This window comes from Megascapheus bottae, chromosome 4 (genome assembly GCF_031878675.1).
Source record: "Megascapheus bottae isolate mThoBot1 chromosome 4, mThoBot2.hap1, whole genome shotgun sequence".
Lineage (NCBI taxonomy): Eukaryota > Metazoa > Chordata > Mammalia > Rodentia > Geomyidae > Megascapheus > Megascapheus bottae.
In genome coordinates this window covers 9,806,497-9,822,987 of record NC_143512.1, presented here as the reverse complement: position 1 = coordinate 9,822,987, position 16,491 = coordinate 9,806,497, and positions in this window count along the sequence as shown.

The window sequence follows — 16,491 nt, the reverse complement described above, 5'->3', positions numbered from 1 at the left end:
TCCTCATATGGCACGGGAAAATTAGAGGTGACCAGTGAAAGCTTCCATCTTTCAACAGTCAAAGGACCCAACTGACCTACACTTGCAATCTACTTTCTGTTCTGCCACAGTATTTCCTCCTTCTTTATAAGCCAGACTCTTTAGAAGTGCTTCAGATGTCAGCTTATTCTCTCCCATGACCCTCTGTTTCCTCTGTAGTAGACGTATCCCAGCAATCAAATGTTTTAATATCTCCTGTTGAAATCTTTCCTTGATTTCACAGATTTTAGATAGGATCCCATTTCATTCCCTTCCCTTCCCCCACCCCCGACATTTTTTTTTTACTTCTCAGAAGAGTACTCTACACATGCTGCTAACACTTTCAGGCCTTCAATTCATTCTCTAAGCTACCAATGTGGCTGGTTTTTATTTATGCCAATGAAATTGTGCCTATCCAAGCCTTGGATGTCTTCCATTGGCTCAAAGCAATGTCTTCACCACAGTTAGTGTCCAGCAGTGTTCAGGACAGCCCTGCCTTTCAGACAGTTTCTTTCTCTTTGCTTTTATGGTATCATCATATTTCTCAGGATTGCTGCTGGCTTTGTATAATAAATCTCTACATCTCATGGCCCAAGGGCTTTGTTCTCTCCCCTCTCTGTCTGTCTCTGTCTCTCTTTGGGTGCCCTGTATTTTACCATGGATTTCAATAGCACAATTACATTAATGTCACCAATCCGAATCTCTCTTCTAAGCTCCACATATATATTTATTTATAGGTATTTATATATACTTATATTTATTTATACTTATGTTTATATATACTTATTTACATAGACTTATATACTCATTTTGTTTTCTTGCTTACATGTCCCATGGGCATCTAACAATGAATATGGGTAAAATGGAACACTTGATTTTCCATTCCAAATCTGTTATCATCCTTGGCTAGTCACCTTCCTATCAGCCATATAAGCTGCAATCCGCATTTCATTCAAGCACGCTCCTTGGTGGTCTCTTTATGTTTGATTTTGTTTTGAGCAGTATTGGAATTATAAATTGGGTCCTCATACTTGCTAGACAATTTCTCTTACTACTGACCATTAGCTTCCATTGCTGACTTTTGCTGGTTGTTTTTGAGCTATAGTCTCCCCACCCCCACCCCCAATTGAGCATATGTCTAGAAATGATCCACCTATGTGACTCTTTCCGTGTAGGCACCTCATACTGCATCTAGCTATTCAATGAGTAGTCTCAGGAACTTTGCAGCCTGAGCAGAAAAGTGATCCTTCTTATCTTCACACCGGATGAAGCTGTGATTTATAGGTATGAGCCACTGCTGCATGGAAAGAGCTCTTGTCATCCTTGATCCTTGCTTTCCTTAATATTCCATATCAAAGCAATTTGGAAAGGGTTTCACAGTCATTAGAGAAGTGGCCTTGCCCTGCCCTCAGCTTTCGTGAATCTTAAGTTGACCAGTTGTCTCAGTCTATATCTTTTTTTGAAATGTTAAGTTGACAAGTTATCTTACTCTGTATCTTTTTTTTTTCTTCGAAATTAAATGGAATCTCAAGGTTCCTCCTCCTTCTTCTTGAATAAGTTTGTTTCTACATTCTCTGGTAACTCTGTGTTGTGCCTTCTCCTTTCTCTTCATCCCTCAGTCTTTCCCACATGCAAGCGAGCTCTCCTTATATGGCATTCGGAAATTAGAGGCAGCCCATGAGAGCTCCATCTTTCAAGGGATCGCTCAAGGATCTTGAACTCTGTGTCAGCTGACATTCTGCCATTTGAACCAAACCTCCACTTCAGCTTTTTGCTGGTCATTTGAAGATGGAGTCTCATTGACTTTTCTTCTGTGGTGGCTCTTGAAACGTGATCCTCAGATCTCAGCCTCCCAAGTAGGATTATATGCAAGAGCCTCCAGTGCCTGGCATGTTTGTTCACTTTGAGCTAGCTTTTCTAGAAAGCTTTCTGACAAGGTATTAGGAAATGGGCTAAGCATTTTAAACAGACTTTCTCATTTAAAACTGAAAATAACGTCTTGATGAAATACCACTCATTATTTTCTAAGGCAACTCTACAAAATCTGTGCATAAGATCTCTGGAGACAGTGTTGTAGAAGCCAAACACTGTCACAAAGTAGAGTGTTGTCACTAATATGTTGCGGTGCATAAAGAAAATACCAGATGGGACAGGAGTTTTGCCTAGTGCTTGACTAGCATGCACTAAGACCTGGGTTTAATTCCTGGATACCACATACCCAGAAAAAACCAGAAGTGGCACTGTGGCTCAAGTGATAAAGCACAAGCCTTAAGAAAGCCCAAGACAGGCAAAAAATAAATAGCTATGTAAATAAATAAATAAATAAATAAATAAAAGAAAATACCAAAATATTTATTTGTGCATCCAGAAAAGAAAATATATTCAGCTTTTGAAATAGTTTTTAAACAGATAGGTTTGTACACCACCATCCATGGACTTCCAGGTATCAGGAATGAAAACAGTAGATGCTTCATTAGTATGAAACAAGCACAAGCAGGGTAGACTGATCAGTGGAAACTCATGTTCTATTCATCCTTCAACAAAGATGAATGGTTTCAATTGATTCCTCCAAGAAATATGAAGACATTATATGATGTGAACACAAATGAACAAGAAAATGCACTGTTACCTCTCTTATTCCTTGTACAGCTCTTTATCAAGATTATGAACTCAGAGCTATGATCCCTGTCATGGTTTAAACTGTCTACCCACAAATTCACAGGTTGCCACCATTTTCCATTTTCCACAGTGCAAATTCTTCTGCCCAGAGAATCAGTATGGAGGGAACTGTAGTAATGAAATTGTCATATCAGGTCTAATTTAATAGCATTGTAACTGTATAAAAGAAGTGAGAAATTGTTCTCTTCACTTTCTTCCTCTTCCATACAAGGACACACTGAGAGGACAGATACCTGGAAGAGAGCCACTAACCAAATCTTAGGGTGACATCTTAATCGGAGACTTATGGTCTGTAACCAAAGTAGAGACATTTCTGTTTTTTAAGTTTCTCAGTCTGTAATACTTCATTATGGCAACCCAAGGAAACTAATGGAATGAGATAATAGGTTCTAAAGGGGGGGAAAGTCCCATGCCCTTCAAAATTATTGAGAAGATGACTTGAAATATGAATTTCATAAGCAACATTGTGATGAATTATGAACTGGAAGGAGCAGCTCAAACCAATGATTCCAGGTCCTTGAAGGTAGGAATTATGAGGATTGTGATTTGAGGTCCATCTGGGAAAAAAGTTCACAAGGCCTCCATGTCAACTCACAAGCCAGGAATGATGATTTTTAACTGAATCCCATGTATGGAGAACACAGATGGGAGAATCATGGTCTGAGGCCAATGAGAGGCAAAACATAAAACCCTATCTGAAAAATAAATAAAGCAATATGGGCTGAAGATGCAGCCCAAGTGGTAAAGCACTTGCCTAGCAAGCATAAAGTCTTGATTTAAAATCCTCTTTAAAAAGAGGCTTTAAGAGGTTACCTTTAGGTAGAATGAAATCATTGTGTATTATATAGAATTTTAAGAATTATATACCTAGTACATGAAGACATATAATTTTAGTAATGTTTATAACCATGTCACCCTCAATACAAGAATTCCTAAAATATTCCTATTTAATGATATTTAAAATGCTTTCTGAAAAAATTGTCATAGTGGCATTGGCAGAAGTAAGTGATTATGTATGTTATTATCCATTTTCCCTTTTCTTCTTTTACTCAATAACAGAACCCCAGAGTTCAGCAGAGATTATTTCCATGTTGATAAAAATGGTATTTCCTAGACTCCCTAGGAGCTTTACATGTCTTTCTGACTGGTTTCTACCGATGACTTGAAGGTTACTCCTCTTGGACTTCCTTTAAATTCACTGAAAGGGAAGAGGGCATATCTTTGTTTCCCTGTCCTCTATATTGATTTGGAAAACAGTTGTCTATTGTTTCATAACAAATCACCCTGAAAATTTAGTGGCTTAAAACACAATCTTTATTGTCTCACATTCTTTTTAGGTCAAGAATCTGTATGGCTTAGCCAAATCCTCTAGCTCCAAGTCTTAGGGAGATTATGATCAAGATATTAGCAAGGCTCCAATTGCCAAGTTCACTCCCATTATTGTTGACAGGATTCATTGCCATGTGGGCTGTTGAACTCAAGGGCTTATGATCCTCACTGGCCACCATCAATTATTTGCACACAGGCCTCTCCAAAGGACATCGGTCAACATGGTAGCTGGTAGCTTTCTTTGTCAAAGCAAGCAGAGTTGGAGAGAGGAAGTACATAGAAGCAAAAAAAATCCTTTTATAAACAAATCATAAATGTGACATTCCATCACTTGGGCTTTATTCTATTAAGTTAGAAGCAAGTGTCAAGGTCCAACTTTCAGTGAGGGGATAGAACAGTGTGAAGGTCTGACTATCAAGATGCAGAGACACCTGAAATGCCAGAGGCTGCTTATTCTGGATGGAACAGAAATGGGCCGGCAACTGAACAATCCTACTGGAGTTTAGAAGGTATGAGGAGCAAGACACAAGGCCACAGTGAGCTCCATGAAGAAGAATGCCATCTCCTTAAGAAAAAAAATAAACAACTTTGTAATTTTAGGGAGAGTGACTTGAATTTTATTCTTTGATGTGGTTCTTATGTGGTATGTGATTTTTCTTTTATTTTAATCGGGGTGATGTACAGAGTGGTCACAGTTACATCTATCAGGTAGTAGGTACATTACTTCTTGAACATTGTTACCCCTTCCCATGTTTTTCTCTCACTTTCCCTCCCCCACTCCCTCCCCCTTATCTTGTTTTTCCCTTACCTTTCCTTTTTCAAATAAACAAATAAATGTATATATAATAGGTGCCAAAATCAGATACAGTAACAACCTGAGATAAACCTTAAAAGGAAAAGAAGATAAAAGAAATAGCTTCACATAATACAATAAGAACAATGATCACAACAATAAACTTCTTATTTCCATATCCTAGAGTTCATTTCACTTAGCCTCACCCTATATGGCTATATGTACATAGGCTTTGAGTTATTATGATCCTCTGTTAGGACGACCCTAAATATAAACTAATTGTTACAAATGAGGGAAACCATGGAGCCTATGATTTTTTTGATCTGGCTTACTTCATTTAATATGATTTTTTTCTAAGTCTTTTCATTTCCTTACAAATGGGACAATGCCATTTTTTCATATGTTTTATTGTAATTACTAGAAGGGTTACATTATATTCACCAGATAAAAGGCGCATTACTTCACAAACATTGATACCCTTTCTCATGTTTTGGTCCCCATTTCCCTCCCTCTACCCCACCCCTCATCTTGTTTTCCCCCCTTCCCAGTAAGATTTCAAATAATCAGATAAACATATATTCAATATATCAGATAACAAGGTAAAGAGATGAGAGATAACATAGTACATTAAGGACAACAATCATTCATTATATGGCTTTTGTTTCTATATCCTGGAGGTCCATTCATTTAGCATCATCCTAAATGGCCTTTTGAATCTAGGTTTTGTTCTATTGTAAATCTCTGCTAGGAGAGCCCAAGATTTCTACTGATTGTGACAAATGAGGGAAACCATTGAGCCTATGCTCCTTTGAGTCTGGCTTATTTCACTTAATCTGATTTTTTCTAAGTCTTCCCATTTCCTTACAAATGGGGCGATGTCATTCTTCCTGACAGCAGCGTAGAATTCCATTGTGTATAAATACCACATCTTGTTGATCCACTCATCAACTGAGGGACATCTGGGTTTGTTCCATATCTTTGCTATGGTAAATAGCGCTGCAATGAACATCGTTGTGCTAGTGGATTTAGTATGCCCTTGTTTCTGGATGATTGGGTAAATGCCAAGTAGCAGAATTGTTAGGTCATAGGGTAGCTCTATGTTTAGTCTTTTGAGGAACTGCCATACTGCTTTCCATAGTGGTTGAATGAGTTTACACTCCCACCAACAGTGTAGTAGTGATCCCTCCTGGCCACATTCCTGGCAGCATCTGTTGTTATTAGATTTCTTGCTCATGGCCATTCTAACTGGAATGTGGTGGAATTTTAGAGTGGTTTGATTTGCATTTCTTTTATGGCCAGAGAAATGTCATTATTTTTTATGGCACCATAGAATTCCATGGTGTAAATATATCACATCTTCATGATCCATTCATCTACTTAGGGTCATCTGGGTTGGTTCCATATCTTAGCTATGGTGTATAATGCTCTAATGAACATGGTTGTGCTGGTAGATTTAATATGGCATTGTTTCTGGATATTTGGGTAGATGCTCAGAAGTGGTATTGCTGGGTCTTTGGGGAGCTCTATGTTTAGTCTTTTGAGGAACCTCCATGCTACCTTCCAGAGTGTTCAGACAAGTTTACATTCCCACCAAGAGTATACCCTGCCTTTTAGAAAGCAGCATATCATAGGGGGAGGGAGTAAAATTTGTTTAAACTGTGGTGACAAGCATGATTGAAATGGCACAATAAAACCATACAGTGACAAGCCAGAAAACATCTTTATGTAACAAAAACACTTCTGAAATATATATTAAAAACTGATTAAAATTGGAAGAAATTTTTAGGACAGACTTACAGTACAGGAATTGTGCTTGAAGACCAGGTGAAAGGGCAAGTCAAATCTTTATAACTTACCATAATATGTGCTCTTAGATCAGGTTCCAATAATAAGTAAGGTAATGAATCACACTTTTCTCCTCTGTCACAAAATTTAAGATTCGAAAAGGAGGTATAGTTTTCAAAATAACTTCTTTTTCCTTTTTTTTTTTTTTAAATCCACTGTAGGGCTTGAATTCAGGGCCTGGGAGCTGTCCGTGAGCGTTGTGAACAAGGCTAAGCTCTGCCACATTGAGCTGAAGCTCCATTTCTAATTTCTTTGGTGGTTAATTGGAGATAAGGGTCTTGTGAACTTTTCCAGCAGGCTGGCTTTGATTTGTGATTCTTAGATTTCAGCCTCCGGAGTGGCTAGGATTATAGGCATGAGCCTTTAGAGCACAATGAAGAAAGTAACTTCTTCTTGAGGGATAGTACTGGTATTTGACCTCAGAACTACATAGGCACTCTAGCACTTGAGCCATGTTTCCAGGCAACTTTTAAACTAGTTCTTTTCAAGTTGATTCCTAGTATTTTTGTTGCCTCCGAGCTAGCCTATGCTATAACAACCCTCTTGTTTTGTCCTTGTTTCTGGGGATGATACGCTCAGACCACACTGCTTCGTCATAGTTCCTCTCCCATAGTGGGATAAAAGGTTCATGGCAGCCTTTTACTGAGATGCAATCTTGAACACTTCCTTTTGCCCAAGACTAGCTGGAAATCTTGATTCTCTGATCACTGCCTCTCAAGTAGCTAGGAACACAACCTTGAAACACCCAACCTAATACCAGTTGTTAGTTTCAGTCCACCATTTATTTATAAAACAGATATTTGGAAATGAATCTGCTTTCTAATTCTGTAACTCATTATAATTATCAAACTCTCACACTGGCCCGCTCTTTAAAATGAAAAGCAGACTCTATTAGTTTTCTGTTTCTGTATAACAAATAACCAGACATTTAACAGATTAAAACAGCTTGCACATTTGCAGAGCCCAGTGTGGGTGCAGGACAGTTTCGACTTCCCAGGCCTCATCAGGCAGCAATTAAGGTCTCAGCTGGACTGTGTTCTTATCTGAAAACCCAATTGGAAAACAATCTGCTTCCCAATTTATTCAAGTCATTGGAGGGATTCATCTTTTTGACTATATTACTGAGGGAGCTATGCTATTACTGAGGGAGCTACGCTTTGTGCTGGCTGCTAGCTGGAGGCCACCAACAGATTCTAGAAGTTACCGACAGCTCCTACAGGCCGTGCCTACCTCCCTACTTTGGGGTTTTCTTCATCATGTCACTCTACTTCCTGGGGGTCTCAAGAAGAGTTTCTCACTGTGGTATGCTAAAATAAAATATTTTCTCTGTGTCTGTACTGGTCCTGAGCCTTGAACTCATAGTCTGGGCGTTGTCCTATAGCTGTTTTGCTCAAGGCTAGTGCTCAACCGCTTGAACCACAGCCTCACTTCCAGTTTTTGGGTGATTAATGGGAAAGAAGAGTCTCATGGAGGCTCCTTTATGTATCGCTTCAAACCATGATCCTCAGATCTTGACCTTCTGAGTAGCAAGGATTACATGTGTGAGCCACCAGCCCCTGTCTAAGTCAGAGTCTTAATACCCAAACAAAGAATAATATAATTGCTTGAAAGCAAGTCACATGTCATGTCCACATACTGTAAAGAAAGGGATCTGACAAAGGGAGGCTAGGGGAAAAAAAGTCACTGACAGTCAACATTGGCAGAGAATTTTCAATCATGTTATAAATCTTGATAACAGAGAGCTCTGTGCGTTTAAAATATATTTCTTAAAAATATAAGACTGAAGCCAAGCACCATTGCTTCCCACTGGAGGGAGCTGCTCAGGAGGTTGAGATCTGAGGATCACAGTTTGAACAAGCCCAACCAGGAAGATGTGATAAATCATAGCAAAAACCATAAGTGGCGCTGAGGCTCAAATGGTAGAGTGCTAGCCTTGAGCAAAAGAAGCTTAGAGGCAGCACCCAGGCTGAGTTCAAGCCTCAGGGCTGGCAAAATAAATAAGTAAATACAAATAAAAAAAATCTATAAGAATGAAACTGAAAGAACCACTGACTGATATCAGGGAAGGACAAAGATACTTAGGTTGTTAATTTTAAATACAGCTAATATTACATTCTAGATCTGTTTTTCCTTGGGATCCTCTGTATCTTCAGTCTTGACATCCATTAAAGTTAAAGATTAAAATAAACCCAAGGTAGTGACAGATTTATTTAACAGTCTATTTGTTAAATAGTTCACTCAAGATTTTCAAATAGATGGATGCTATTCTATGACTTAGTATTTATTAGTATTAGAGAGAATATCTTTAAAGCAATAAATGAAAATCTTAAAACATTATTTATTTTGTTCATATCTCAGTTTGATGTGCACTTTTTTGTGTTGACAATTTATATGCTCCTAACATATCCCAAGTATATATATATGTATACATGTATATATATATATGTATATATGTATATATATACATATATATTTTTGAAATATACATGCATTGACTTTTCTATCATGAGCCTGTGTCACAGAAAATATAGCTGCTGTGCTTGGTCTGCTCTGTCTAGTGCATTTGAAATGAGGCTGGTACAAAATGAGATGTGTTGGTACATAAACCATGCCAGATTTCTAATACTGAGCTGAATGATGGGAAATTTAAAATATTATATAGATATTAAATGTCAATATTTTAGATACAGTGGATTAACTAAAATACATTATCAAAACTAATTTCATCCTTTCCTATTACTTTTTTTAAAATGTGACTAGTGAGAAAAATAAGGTTGCATATTTGGCTCACATTGCATTTACTGGACAGATCTACTGTACACAATTTCACAGAATATTAGAAAAGCAGAACATTCAATGTGTTGCACGCTTTGGACTGTGTAAAAATGAGATTAGTCCAAGTAGCTTGGAGTTAGGAAGTTACATTAAATGCTCTGTTTCATGCTTAAATATTTATTTTTCTTCCTTTACTTTACATATACATATATATACATACATACTTATATAGTATCATTATATGCACACACACACACACACACACACACACACACACACACACACACCTCACAGGCTTGTTTTCTTGGCCACTGCTTTAACTTTTTTTGCCAGTCCTGGGACTCGAACTCAGGGACTGAACAATGTCCTTGAGCTTTCTCAAGGCTAGCACTCTATCACTTGAGCCACAGCATCACTCCTGGCTTTTTGGTTTATGTGGTATTGAGGAATCAAACCCAGGGCTTCAAGCATGCTAGATGAGCACTCTACCACTAAGCTACATTCCCAGTCCTGCTCTAACATTTGGACCATGCTTCTAGCCCTTCTTTTGCTGGTTATCTTAAAAATAGAGTCTCTTAGACTTTTCTGCACAGGCTGGCCTGGACCCATGTTTTTATAGATCTCACACTTCTGAATAGCTAGAAGTATAGCTATATATCATCATTCCCTGGCTTTCAATGTGATATTTTAAATCTTGACAATGACCAAAATAAATCCTGAAGAAATATATTCATTTTCTCTTTGGTTCATGCCCTCTCTTCTGGCCTCATTACCAGGTGAACTGAAAGTTTTCTGGTAAGAACAATCATCACTTTATTATCTGCTAAGTATTCTTCTGCTCACGGAAATATCCTAGTAGTACATATGTGTTTGTAGAAACTTAACCACACCAATGCAATATGGTGAATTCTACTTACTAGCTACTCTTAAAACTATGCCAAAATAGAGCAAAGTAAAAATTTCCCATATACTTCAGTTATGTTTTTAAAAAATGTGCCTTAAAATTAGTTTAATTTTTTTTTCTTTAACACTTGAAATCAGAGCCTCATGATATTGCTCAGCACTTTTAACTCATGGCTGACACTCTACTACATACACCCCACTTCCACCTCTATTGTTTTTCAGGTTAATTGGAGACAAGATTCTTGTGGACTTTTCTGCCCAGGGCTAGCTTCAAATCTTTATCCTCAAATCTCAGCCTCCCGAGTAGTTAGGATTATAAACATGAGCTGCTAATGCTCAGCATTACCAGTGTACTTTAAACTGTGATCTAATTTATTTCAGTTTTACCTTTGAGCATTGCCTGTGCAGTGATTTACTACTGACCATTGTATTAAGAAATGTACTGAGCCTCTTCTTCTAGAGCATCTTGGAGTGGATTCTGACAGGACCAATCTGTGCCTTCATTTTGTTGCTTTCTCTGATCATGCTCACTGTGCAATTTGACATATAAGCTACTCTTAAACTATGAAAGTCTATGGGGGTTTTCCCTGAGGAATTATAATAGAAGGATAGTGGTCAAAGGCTGTCCTGATATTCACCTGCCACCTTTTATATGACTTCCAAATTTTGGTCTTGAGTCTTCCCATTAGATATTTATGGAACGTGTACGTCCTCCTGATCATTCTAATCCTTGCTCTAATCCTTCCTCATGTGTGAATTACCTTGTTCCTTTAAGTATTCCTCTAATGCATTCAACTTGTATCTTTTGGGATACTGTACTAGTCTCCAGGGATGGTCATAATGAAATACCACAGGCTAGGTGGTTTAAATAACTATTTATTTTCTTAGAGCTCTGAAAGTTGGAAGTTCAAGATTAGGCTACCAGAATGACTGGTTTCTCTGTAGGCCTCTTTGCAAATGGCTGTCTTCTCCCTAGATCCCAACACAGTCTTTTCTCTGTTCATGCACATTCCTGTTTGTATAAGGGCACAAGTTTCATTGAGTTGTTGCTCCACCCTATAATCTCAAGTAACCTCAACTCTTTAAAGGTTCTTTCTGCGAATCTTGTCACCTTAGGAGTTAGAATTTAAAAACAAATACAGGTAGAATACAACGCGATCCATAAGAGATGCAAAGTAACAGAGTTAACAACAACAACAACAACAAAAACCATCTATGACATGGCAAATTACATGGTCTAAACCTTCAAAAGTGTCTTCAAGACCTCTGGCAGCCAGAATCCAACCCAATGCTAATTACGGGTGCTAGCCAATATGGAGTGGACTGATCATTTTCTCTCCCTTCATGGAATTTATACTTCTGTTTACTTAAAATAATGTTCACTCGTGGAAATCTATTGGTATGAAAAAGAGATTAGCTTTAGGTGCTTCTCCAAAGCCAAGGTGACAGTTGCCCTTCTTGCAACACTTCTTACTCAAGATGGTTCAACTTGCTTTACAAAGTGGCTCTGTAGAGGACATCTGCTGTTTGCATCTGCCAAGCACCAATTGCTGATTTTCTCTTATGTTTCCTCCAATTACCTGTATTCGTAGTTAATAGGTTCAGAAAATTGACTTTTGTTGCTCTCTGGATTACCTAGCAACTCAAGCCTGGACAATCAGCATATTTTACCCTTTTAGAATATTCTGGAAAGAGTCCAGATATAGTCTTGCATCCTAGTATAAGCTAGTGGGATTGGATTACAGGAATTTCATGGACTATGGGGATGACAATGCTGAAGGGTAGACATGGAAGGAGCCACTGCTCTTCCTTGCCCATTAGAGTTGCCCATAGAGGTATGCCAGCTACAAAAGGAAGAGAGTGAGTACAAGTCCTGAGAACATGGAATAAATCTCAGAAGAACAACCACGTCTGCAGCCTGGACATAATGATATGTCAACCATCAAGAGCCAACAAACTCCCGAGCCTATGGCCACAAGGAGGTGACTGCCTCATACAACTGAGAGCATTCTTTACAGAAATGGGTAATGTTCTCTACTGGATTCCTGGGACATGATGGAATGACTGCTCAGTAATTGACAATGACAATAAATGAAAGCATACTTTGTCATAAAAGTCACTATGGGATATAAAACTAAGTGGGGCATTATAGTGGGATTATGAAAACATGTAAAGAATTTTCTTTGTGTATAGATAAGTTTCAAGGCATCCGATACCACCAGGAACTATTTAAACATGCCCACTAGAAATTTTCTACACAAATAATCACTTTTATTGAATGCACAAGTCTTGTTAATTGAGATAATGAAAGCAGGATCTGAGATAAACTTCCAGGAAATACCTTCTGCAATTCTAAGTTATCTTTTTCAACTTGGGAATTTGAGTTAAATTTGTTCCCTTTATTAAATTAAAATGCACCCTTGTGTGACACATGAAGGATGAGGTGGCAGGCTTTGCTGAAGAGACGAATGGAGCTAAAAGAAGCATAGAACTGTCTACTTTCACTCAACCAATCATGTAAGACCATTATTAATGCAAAAAAGGTAAGAAAGTAGCTCAGTTATTATCTAACATTCCTGCCAGGAGCTGGGCACTGGTGTCTCACATATGTAACCTCAGGAGGCTGAGATCTGAAGATCTCAATTAAAAGCCAGCCCAAGGAGGAAAGTCCATAAGATTTTTATATACATCTAATCATCAAAAAGCTAGAGTAAAGCTGTGGCTCAAGTAGTACAGTGATAGCCTTGAAGCTAAAGGAAGAGCCCAGTCTTTGCATTCAAGCCTGGATAGCTCAAGTCGTGCAAGGTCAGCTTTAAACAAAACAAAACAAAACAAAAAGCCAAGCAAGGGCCCAAGCCCCTTCTTCAAACCTCAGTGCTGGCACAAAAATTAAATAAAGTAAGATAAAATAAAAGTCAGGCACTAATGCTTATGTCTGGTAATCCAAGCTACTCAGGAGTCAGAGATCTGAGGAATGTGGTTTGAAGCTGGCCCATGCAGAAAATTCAGACTCTTACCTTCAATTACCCACCCACCCCCCAAAAAAACCCCAACAGAATAGAAATATGGCTCGACTAGTAGAGTGCCAGCCTTGAATGAAAAACTGAGGTTCAAATGTAGGCCTCGAGATTAATTCTGGGACTGACACAAAAGTACATAAAAATGTAAAATAATCATGTAAAAGATAGTTTCTTTAATAGTTCTCTGGTTAAATACTTCTTTGCTCCTACAAGTAATGGATTGCCAGATCTTTCCTTGATCAGAATCCCACAAAATTCTCTAAGAACAGAAATGACTGTGAAAGAGGCAGAGAAAAGAATTTGTTTGGATGTGAAAGCATGTAAACTTTCTATGGCCTCTGTTCATGGAAATAAACATAGAATATTGACATTTAGTATGGAGGTTTTTGTCCTCAGAGGAATTTAAATTGAGAATATGCTTCTGACAGTGAATATTTTTTAAAAGGAAAATAATAGTTTACTGATGATTGGATGGCTCTATACTTCTGCAAACGTTGGAAAGGGTTCCAGGTAATTTTGATACACTAAGTTCGCAGTTTGATCTTGCTTCTTTCTATAGGCAAGAATGAGAGAGGAGAAATTTGATATTTCAGCAGGCCCACAGATTCTAGTGTTTGATCCACATGTCAATATGGGATCATTTTGACTTACGACCTCTTCTCCAGAAGAGCTAGCAAAGCCCTTGGCAGGGAGAGCAACCAGAACTTCTTGCTAAATGGTTGAATAGATAAGTGAAATTATCTTGCAGAGGTTCTGAGCTCAGTCTTTCCTACATTTCTATGCTGCACGCACCTTTTCAACCAATAATTAATCTTGCAACACCTCACAGCCTAGCACACCATTCAGGTTGCACTGCATTATTTATCTTCTCATCTATTTTAGTCTTACTTTCTAAGATAGATCATGAGTCCTCTAGAACCAGCATTATATTCCTTTATAAGACCCTCAGCATTTAAACACTTAACGTGATGACAACATTCATAAGAGCCATAAATTATTCACACAGGTATTGTCTGCTTCCATTTACCAAGGGTTACCTTGTAAAGACGTTGTCGAATTTCTCGTATCTAGAGACCTCCATTTCAATTGTCTCATCCTCTTCTCATGGCACACAACAGATCATTGCCGGCAACAAAGTGGTCTTCAAAATCAACCCAAGTGAAAAGGGGATCCTTGGGAGTCACAGGTGATGTCGAAGCAGTTATAAATGGTGTAAATCAAGTCTTTCATTTTGGATATGAGTATCTAAGGCCACCATCTAAAAGGAAAAAACATTTGCTTAAACTGAGAAAGTGTGAGAACCCAGAAATCCTGACCCCTGAACTCTGATTCTTTTGAATATGTCAAACTTTTCCATGAAGGACATTGCATCAATAATGACTTCACTTCTCAGTCAGGAGAATTCACTTTTCAAATATTCCTTTTCAAAGGCTCTCAGCAAATAAAACACAAAGAAGGGAGATTGCTTTAACGATGAAATGCTCAGGGGATTATGTTTCCCTTTCCCACAAATCAAACAGATGAGAGACTGGATGCCAGGATGTCGCACCACGCAAGCCTTTCCGAAAGGACTCAAAAGATTTTATTATACTCTCTGAAAGTTAGTCATTGCATTTCAAAAAGAAAATAAAAGTGATGAATATTTCCTCTTGGGTTCAAAGACACCAGCTAATTTTACCCTTAGCTGTTGAACTCTTGATACTAGACCATAAATGTGGTGCAGATAGGAACCAGTGCTTGTTGTCTGGACCCAGAGGCTGATGGAGACCCAATGTACCCTTCCTTCTGCACTTACAAACCATTCCTTCAGTTCTTATGTTGTAATCACTCACGTGGTTAGACACCAACTTGAGAGTAAGAGATTGTGTGTTCTTCTTGGTAATTTTCTAGACATGTAAATCATTCCACCGAAAGTGAAAGTCTTCAGTTGAAAGTGTTGCAATGGCTATAACAGAAACTTTAAAAAGCCTTTCATATCCCACAGATTCAACCAACCATGTACTGGAAAAAAATGCATCTGTACTCAACATGCACGGACATTACTCTTGTCTATTCCTTAAACAATGCAGCATAATTGCGTATGTAGCATTTAAATTGTATTAAATATTATCATTAATCCAGAGGTATTCTGAAGTATATAAAATGTGTGTAGGCTATGTGCAAATATCATGCTTATTTCTCCTTCCCTCCCTCCTTCCCTCCTTGCCCTTCCTCCCTCTCTTTCTTTCATTTGTTTGTTTCAAATGCTGTACCATGACCTTTATCCTGCCCACATTTTTGGCTTACCTTTTGGGGTTCTTCCTTTAGCCACTGTCTTCCACACCCATGGCTGTCTCCCTGTCCTCACACCTGCTGCATACTTACTGAGCCTTCTGCTCCCATGCTTCCATCTGAGATCTTCAAATATGTTCATTATGTTCTCAGTTTAAATTTCTTTCACATTCACCCTGTTTTATTTCTTTTGAGAGCACATATGTATTGGTAAATTTTCTTTTTCTTTTTTGAATATTTTTGGACATTCCTGGGACTTGAACTCAAGTCCTGAGCACTGTCCTTGGGCTTTCTCAAGGCTAGAGCTCTATCACTTGATCTACAGCACCACTTTTGGCTTTTTCTATGCATGTGGTACCGAGGAATGGAACCCAGACCTTCATGCATGCTAGGCAAGAACTCTACCACTAGGCCAAATTCCAGCTATAAGTTTTCTTGAATAATTTCATTTATTAGGTTATGTCTTGTCTTATGCCTCTGATCCCATTTTATTCATTACTGTATTTCAACTCCAAAAAAGTATCAAGCATATGGCAGGTGGTCAACAGAGTCACTTTTGTATATTCTACAGGGCCATATCCATACCATGATATGACAGAGAAAGAGAAAAATGACCGTATCATTTATAGATATGACTCAATACAGATGACCACACATACAGGGTTGAGAGGAGGTCAAGACCTAGTTACCTATATCTCTGAAGCACTGAATACAAACCAAGTATAGCAGGCACAAGTATGTAAACATTAAAATGAATCCTTTATATTGTACAATTAATATCTGTTAACAAAAATGCAGACAATGGCAATGGAATAATTTGATGAAGAGTTTCATATTTCCTCATTTGTTTATTTTTTA